Genomic DNA, 8,395 nt, shown 5'->3' on the forward strand with positions numbered 1-8,395 from the left:
AAACTTAAACTTTGTTTCATCCTAAAAATGGTCATTATTTCAAAGAAAATATATTTCTAAGTTTTATTTAGCCTTATGGAAGACAAGTATTTTCTCGTGAAAAAGAAGTGAAGGTTTTACTGTTAACCAGGAGAGTTTGCTTCCCAGTTGTATTCTAGTAGTTGACAATTAACCGTTTTACATAACATTTTTAAAAGCGTTGCAGTTCGCTTTTTCAAAGACCTGACTCAAAAGTACCTTGGGTCTTTGTACATTTATACTCGAAAATTACAAAACAACTTGCTTTAACATGAAAATTGATTTGAAAAAGTTAGAAACGGCGTTTCCACGGTGGTCCGCAAGCAAATTTCATCTCTCTGCTGTGAGCTTTTTACATAGCTTTTTATCCCCGCTTTTTATACGTTTCTCAAATACGGCTTCTTGTCAGTGGTTGCCCGTAAGTAAAATTGCAGGGAAAATTAAACGCTTGTTTGAGCTGGGTACTTGAAACATCAAGCCTCGACAGTTTTACCGGTAATAAAATATTTTGTCGAGGGTTGTTAACTTATAAAATTCAACACTCGCTGAGTTTGTCGATAAAAGCAGAAAAGAAATCGTCAAAACCGTGATAAAAAAAGTTAATATTACTTTCGGTTTTCTTGTGCCTTTTTTTATAAGTGTTTTGTAGCAGTATACATGTAAGTGTTCGCACAGTTTTTATGTAGCTAAGATTCCCGTTTGGTGCATAAAATTATCGGGCACTGGAGTCATTCTTCGCTCTCACAAGTTTCATAACCATTTACTCTGTCTTTTGCCTAATTTGTACTCTCTAACTGTTTTTTTTTTGAGCAAGTCCTCTTCATCCTTTACTTCAAAACATGGGCAATATGTAAAGTAAAAGACAGAGATATAAAATATGCGACGAAAAATAAGACGCGCAAAACAACGGATGTAAGAGGTTGAATGGCTCTCGATAATGTGACGTCACATTTTTCCACATGTTGGAATCGATCGCGTCAGCCAGTTTCCTATCCAGTCTTTCTATTATCCATGGCAAAACCAACAGCAAAACCAACAGTTTTAGGGGAATTTTCTTTAAACCAAGAGAGGATAAAGCTTTATCCTCTCTTGTTGAGACTTATCTCTCTCTTGTGGTTTAACAGGGCCACTTGTTAACTAATCTGTTCTATTCATGAAGCATAAAGTTGATTGTTTGACTGCTCCATTTAGAATATAAATAAAAGAAAGTTTAAGCATACGCTCTGATTGGTCAACCAGTCATTTACTAATTGCCCAAATAGGTACACACTGACGAAGGGTAGTAAGCGCTCAAGGGAAACTGAACTGTTGCCGTGGTTTACAAGACTGTAGTATCCCTTTGCGAGGCTGATTTTTTGGTGGAAGGCGGGAGGTTTATCGCATCATAAACTGTACCTTTTTTCCTTTCTTCACGGCGGAAAGGTTTGCTTGTTTTGACGAAACACAACCCAGTAGGCGAAGTATTTAAAGAATTTAAGGTGCATGTATAGCTATGACTTTGCGCATTGTGGTCAAAGAAATGAGGCCTAAATGATAATCAATGACAATGGAAATGTGCTATTTGACTTTTTATCGATGTTTACCATAACTTTAAAAAAATACAAGAAAACGCCTCAAGATTTGAGACAGATGCATAATAATAATAATAATAATAATAATAATAATAATAATAATAATAATAATAATAATAATAATAATAATGACTTTATTAAGGTGTCAAACAAAAATCTTGCAGAGGGGATTCCCCACTGCTAATAGGGGAAACCTAACTTTCTAAAATACAATCTAAAAATACAAAACGTATCAATATAGAGTCGAAACTAGAATCTACTAAGAGTAACAATTAAAACTTCTGATGATAACTCACGAACATACATACTACAAAAACTCCATTTATACTTATCAAAATTCTAGAATCTTGTAATTAAAATCGTAATTAAGAAAAGCTAAAATGACGAATTGCAAAGGTAGCAGCCACTACATCCATCTACTATGTTACTTAAATGAAGACTGCGTGTCCGGGTCTTAAACTGCTTAAGAGTGGCAGCTGATCTGTCCTTGCTTGGTATCTTGCTCCAAAGTCTTGGACCTAGGTATCGAATTGAGTGTTTTCCTTGCGTAACTGTGTTAAAACTAGGTTGATAAAAATCTTTCTGCCGTAAATTGTAAGTGTGGCTGTTGATCAGAAACATGTCACAAATAGTCCGCGGGCACAAATTAGATATATTATACCTTAGAATACATATGTCCTGTTGTCTCCTATTGTACAACGATGGTAACTTTGCTTTCACTAACAGCTGTTGGTAGCTAGACTGCTTATCTTTAAATACAGGGCGTAGTCCACGCTCCTGTACTCTCTCCAATCTACGGGTCACCAAGGCTCTAAAAAAATGCCACACTAAGTGGCAATATGTTAAATGTGGGAGAATAGCTGCCTTAAAGAGATGTAATTTGGCCTCAGTTGGTATTAGATTCCTCAACCTCATTATCACACCTATTCTCTGGCTAGCTTTCTTACAAACATTACTAATATGCAAATTAAAATTCAGACCACAATCAATAGTTACGCCTAGGAGTTCTAAATTGTCTGATTCCATTATATCTTTGCCATTGACAGTAATACTTGTTTTGTCATCATAGTTCATACTTTTATTCCGGATGTTCATCGTTTGATATTTTTTTAGGTTTCCCTGAAGAAGACTTGAATTGTACCAATTAGTTGCTAGAGTGGCACTCTCTTGAAGTTTCGCGACAATAGTAAGTTTCGCATACTTCTATTTTGTCATTTGCTCAGCATATTTACTTAGTGAATAGATGGATCCCCATTGCAAAACTTGTAAGGCAAATTCATTTAAGAAAAAGCTTTCAGGTACGGGTTTTGACATAAACGATTTTTAAAATGATCTTGCTTTTATTCAAATAGTACGCACTGCACCAATAGTACGCACTGAACCGTTTACCACTTGTTAAGAAGGGACTCCAATCGGTTTGTTGTATTGTCCTAAAGATTGCAAATTGTTGTTCTTATTTTGTTGACTGACAAATAGTATTGACCCGTTATTCTTACCACTCAGTACAAGATAAAGTTAGTTCATTATTATCATGAAAAAAATTGATGACGCTTCTTATATCAGCAATTATTAAACTATATGAGAGTTATTATTTACATGTCGGATGGTTTTGATTAATAATTTTTACGGAATCAGAGATCTTAAGCATTGATCCGGAAAATATACAAAGTGGTTTGCTTGTTTTACTAAAGAAAAACCGCCAATTGCTCATCAGTTGTAAGAAAGGTCTTCGGGGTCTGCACGTAATTAATTATAACTGATGTCAGACCTATGTCAGTGAAAATACATCTAGAATATTCTTGTAGCAGCACGCAGACATTAAACAAATACCTTTAAACGGTTTGAGCTTACAAAACATGTGCTTACAAAAAACTTTAAAAATACAAAATTGAACAGATTTCTTATTCTTATTGTCATTAATATGTATCATGATAAGTTTGTCTATAATTGGTACTCTTTTCTAACTTAATTCTTTCCTGTCTGTAAAACTTGTGGTACTTTTCTGTCAATGAATCTGGGAAAAGAGTTCGATGTGCTATTCCTTGTACCTTCATGATCTGTTTAATTTTGTTTGCTTTGCGGTTCTTGGTGTTATATTCACTAGCGTTAATCACTGTGTTTCACGCGTCAAGAACGCCGTATCTTTGCATAATGCATCTAGCCTTTCCTCTGCTTAACGCAGATCGAAGAGAAGCATATTTGTAGTAAGAAGATTTCGCATTGTAGCGTTGAGCCAAGATTGTTGATCACATGATGTAAAAAGGCCAGTCCATTGATAGGTTACCATGGTGGAAATCTGCTTGCTTTCAAGGTCATTGAGCAAAGATCTATATATATCTTTGGAAACCCCCTTGTTTCGCTTACGTAGGAAAAGAACGAAACTGTTCTAGAAATTAACTCTTTTTAGTTATTGCCCTGGTAACCTTTAAAATGGCAAGTAGACCACAAGCTCGAATTCTTCACAGATGAATGAATCCAGCTATACAAGTCGCTGTTTCCCAGTATCTCTCATATTAGAACTTACTTTTTAAAACGTTAAGGATGGATCCTTCCTATGAATCACCGCGGCTGTGTGCTTCGTAAATTGGCAGAAGATCTTCTGATCTGTAGCGTAAGTAATCGTTTTTGCATTCCAATTTTTTAATTTCATCCTGTCACTTGTTATAGCGAGTGGGAAAAAATGCAATCGACCGCAATTCTATTGAAATTAGCCATGAGTTAACTCAAGAGCAGTTCATTTTCTTCAATGTCATAACCCATAAATGAATGATTTGTTGATTTCGTCGTTAAAAACAGCATTTAATGTTAAATTAGCAGAGTTTCGCCCGTTTATGACCGAAGTTGTTAACTGCAGTGATTACTCAACGGGGGTAAATTAAACAGAGTCGAAAAAATCCGTTTAAGTACAACATGAAACATTATACGAAACTAAATTTTGCTTAATTGTTGTAGAGCTAGAGATTGTAAAACTTATCGAATGCCACAGTCGGCTCTAACGTTTTCCGCTCATTGGAGTTAAGGTAAAGGTTCATAACCCCACGTACTCACTCGAGAATGAACACTACCCCAACAAAGTGATCAAATATTTCATACTAAGGCCATGAATTGAGAAAACGATCTTAAGAGACATGAACTGTTGAGCATCGTAAGCATGTTTATTTCAAAAACCTACATCATTCTTAATGCCTTTTTGGCTCATTTTGTGATTTTTTTCACGTTTTTAAAGTATTCGATCTCATTTGCACATGAGTATTTTATAAGGCATAAACTTTTCACTAAGTTAAACCACGTTTTAGGATCTGTGAGGGTATATTTTCAATGTCCACAGTAAAGTATTGTGTAAACTGAAATGGAACGCAAAGACCTTTTGAAGGGAGAATTATAACACTATGTTGTTACTTAATCCCTGAAAATGCTTTCTTGTGAGTTTTACACGATTTACGCTTTAACTGGCTCATTCAAAATCATTCTGACCCTGGCTACTGAAAAACTAGTGTTAAGCTATCAATGACGCTTTTAAAAGGAGAGACCCAATGCAGCAGACTGACGTGACGTCATCCTGTTCAGTACCTTAAGGAAACCGGCTACAGCGATTTAGCTGCTGAGCTCGTTATGATTGCAAGCCAACTATTATTATATTGGTTACATCGCTATCTGAGATGTTTTGTTCTTGATCATTTCAAAATTTAATTATGACAGCACCTGAGCTAATTGTTTTGTTAAAAAACGATCTGTTAATTTCCGTGAAGTATTGCAATTTTCTTTTGTCTCTAGTGAAGGTTTTTTCCTTTAGGTATCTGCAGAAAAGAACTGTACTAGAGGTTAGCGAGATCAAACACAACGTAGGATCTCCTACAACTTAACTCTTAACTGAAATTTCATATTGACTGAATTTGACTTCCCTAGATACCAATTTGCCTCTCTGTTTCGAAAAGACCTTATACGATACTTATATTTTATAGACACTTAAAAAAACGGGTGCTCGACAGGAGTCAGTTGAAAATAGCTAATAGTGGGAGTTGAAGAGAAGGCTAGGGTTGGTAGAGATCGACCTAAAAAGAAGATATTTAAAAGAAAAAGAGGTTATATTGAAAATTCTCGAGAACGGAACTTTTTTGGAAAGCCATGTTAACATGTTAAGGAACCAAGCTATGTCAGGTAATTTTTTATTTCACAGAAGTTATTTGTTGAGGAGGGTTTCTGTACGATTAACGTACTTATTACCAAAATGTGCAGTTTCTTTTTATCGTAATCGACTATATGATAAAACCCCGACACGTTTTATAATAGCGAGTCTTGAGACACGAAAACTAATCAAATTAGCGAAGTGCAAAAATCACGAGGAGTGTAAGCTTTCAAAGACTGATTTGTTATCGGTAGCTTCATTGTTTAATAGAATGGTCAGCCCAAAAAGCTTGAAATAATATTATATGGCCTGTTGGTATTTGCTGTTTTATCTGTATTTCCTACATTAATTGGATGCGAGATACCCCTGAAGGTATCCCTTAAAATTAACCCTTATGACGTAGAAGAGTAACTTCCAGAACAAAGATAAACTACTGTGTTTTGGGTGTATTTATATTCTGTTACCTTGTTTACCAATGCCTCCCTAAAACGTTTGTGAAATACAAACGATCAAACGGCCCGCAATCTTTTAAAATTTTAGAAATATGTCTTGTGTAACGTGTACAACTGGCCAGAGAGTTTTACCCACCACTGATACAGACAGTTTGTTAGTCAAACATGCTGTCATCATCTGTTCCTGCGCGTAAACTTAGTGCATTATTTTGAACAGAGGTAGTTATTAGTATTACATTTCGAATGTGCAATTATTACAGCTATTGTCATAAAGGGCTTATTATATGCAGTACTAATTATAAACGGTAAAAACGGAAGCGTCTAGAACTTTCTTAAACAATTCTTCTGAACTTTGCGTTTTTGTGTGATTACAGAGCTAACGAAACTACCAAGGCGACGGTAAACGTCTAAAACACAATTAGTGTTATGAGCAAAACATCAACTCTACACGTGCTTCCCGCCTTTCTGTAAAGTTTTTGCCGTCTCTACACGACTGCGACTTTAAAAGAGCAAATTTTGAGTTGACTTGAGAACGGGAACGGCAAGGCGATAAATTGTATTATCTCTCTCAGAACTCGGACGTGGTCCCCTCTCTTAAGTTCCAGCCTAACTACCCTACCTTGAAGTAACTGGGTGATTTGTTACAAAAGCGAAAAAGTTTCAAAGGACTCGAAATCTATTTCTCCGCGGCGCTTTCATTTCAGCGTAACTGTTGTCGGGTCGTAAGGTCCCTGTTATCCCTATTATCCCTGTCTTCAGTCATTGTTACAGAGACTAAACATTACAATTGTGTCAATGCACTTTTTATGTATGAGTCTCTAGTGGCAAAAATTTAAAAATATGTAGCGTCCCCTTATTGCAAGCGTTCTTATTTTACAACGCCGAGTGCAGTTTCCTGGGCTCTCCTACGCTAATCAGTGCTATCTTCGATTAAAAAGGATGAGTCTTTATAACTCCATCGAACGTTCACGTGAAAATAATGTAAATGGCAGGTTATTTTCTTGTTATGTAATAAAAGTGATATGACAAAGTGCGTAACAATCGTTAAAAAATCAACGGTCTAAACCATACAACCAACATGCAGGATAGGGAATGAGACAGCCTTTATTTATAACTGTAAAAACTTGCAGATTCACTTCTTACTAGTTTTACTTAACATTTGTTAAAACTTATCACTGGCCCTTGTGATAATGATAGATGCGAAACCTAAACTGGTCCTACAAATATGAGCTGTGCAAGTATACTTGAGCCCGTAATCTTGGTTCATGTTTTAGACAACCATTAAACCTAAGCTGATGCTTTCCTGTAAGTAAAACACAGTTTACCATTGCAACCTTAAAACCTATTGTACGCTTACTCGTGAGTTTTCAGTATGTTTTACGTCAGCCTTTCTCCAGTAAAAGAAATAGAAAATAAATTTATTTTCGTCATTTATCCTCAGCAGCATTTATAGCAATAATGTTAATGTGGCCGAGCAAATACCTGAAACAAATTATTTAAATCAAATATACTGGGGTTAAGAATCCCAACTGGCCGAAAGCAAACCAGTTGGCTATTTTCAAGAGGGGCGAAGATTTGGACTCGAGACTACCGACAACAAATGCAGGAAGCGGTTAGGACGGGACTTGAACTCGGAGCCTCCGAATTGCAAGTCCAACGCTCTAACTGCTCGGCCACGCGACTTCCAGTTTTAAATCACTTACGGGAGGTGTTGAGAACCCCTTTAAATTCTTTAAAAAGGTTTCAAATTTCCTCTCGAGAAAATTCTCTGAGCTTTATTTTTATTATTTCTAAGAGTAGAGCAATAAGCAGGAATTTATCTGCAGTAAAGAGTTAGGATTAACTTGCGTGCCCCATATTGCATGATTTCAGTTTAGTATAGTTTAGGTGGTGTCAAAAACCTACCTTCGTGTGCTACCCTCATCACCAGTAGGCTTAATAACGTCAAGGAATCTTTAACCTTGCAAAAGAAATATTCAGGTAATTCGTTTTTTCCGTTATTTTTCCTTGCTTAAACGATTTACACAATTTACTTTGCAGTGGGGGTGTATCGCTTTGCAAATGACGGCATCCTATCAAGAATTTCCAGGTAACTGACGCCTTTTGAAGAAAAAAACTGCATCGGCAGATGTCGTCCAAATTGCATACCTATGTATAATTACGTAACTTCGGTTCCTGAAGTCTTTGGCCTTTACAAAGAAACACACGTGAAATCTCGTACGTGTCGA

This window comes from Porites lutea, chromosome 6, assembly GCF_958299795.1.
Source record: "Porites lutea chromosome 6, jaPorLute2.1, whole genome shotgun sequence".
Classification (NCBI taxonomy): domain Eukaryota; kingdom Metazoa; phylum Cnidaria; class Anthozoa; order Scleractinia; family Poritidae; genus Porites; species Porites lutea.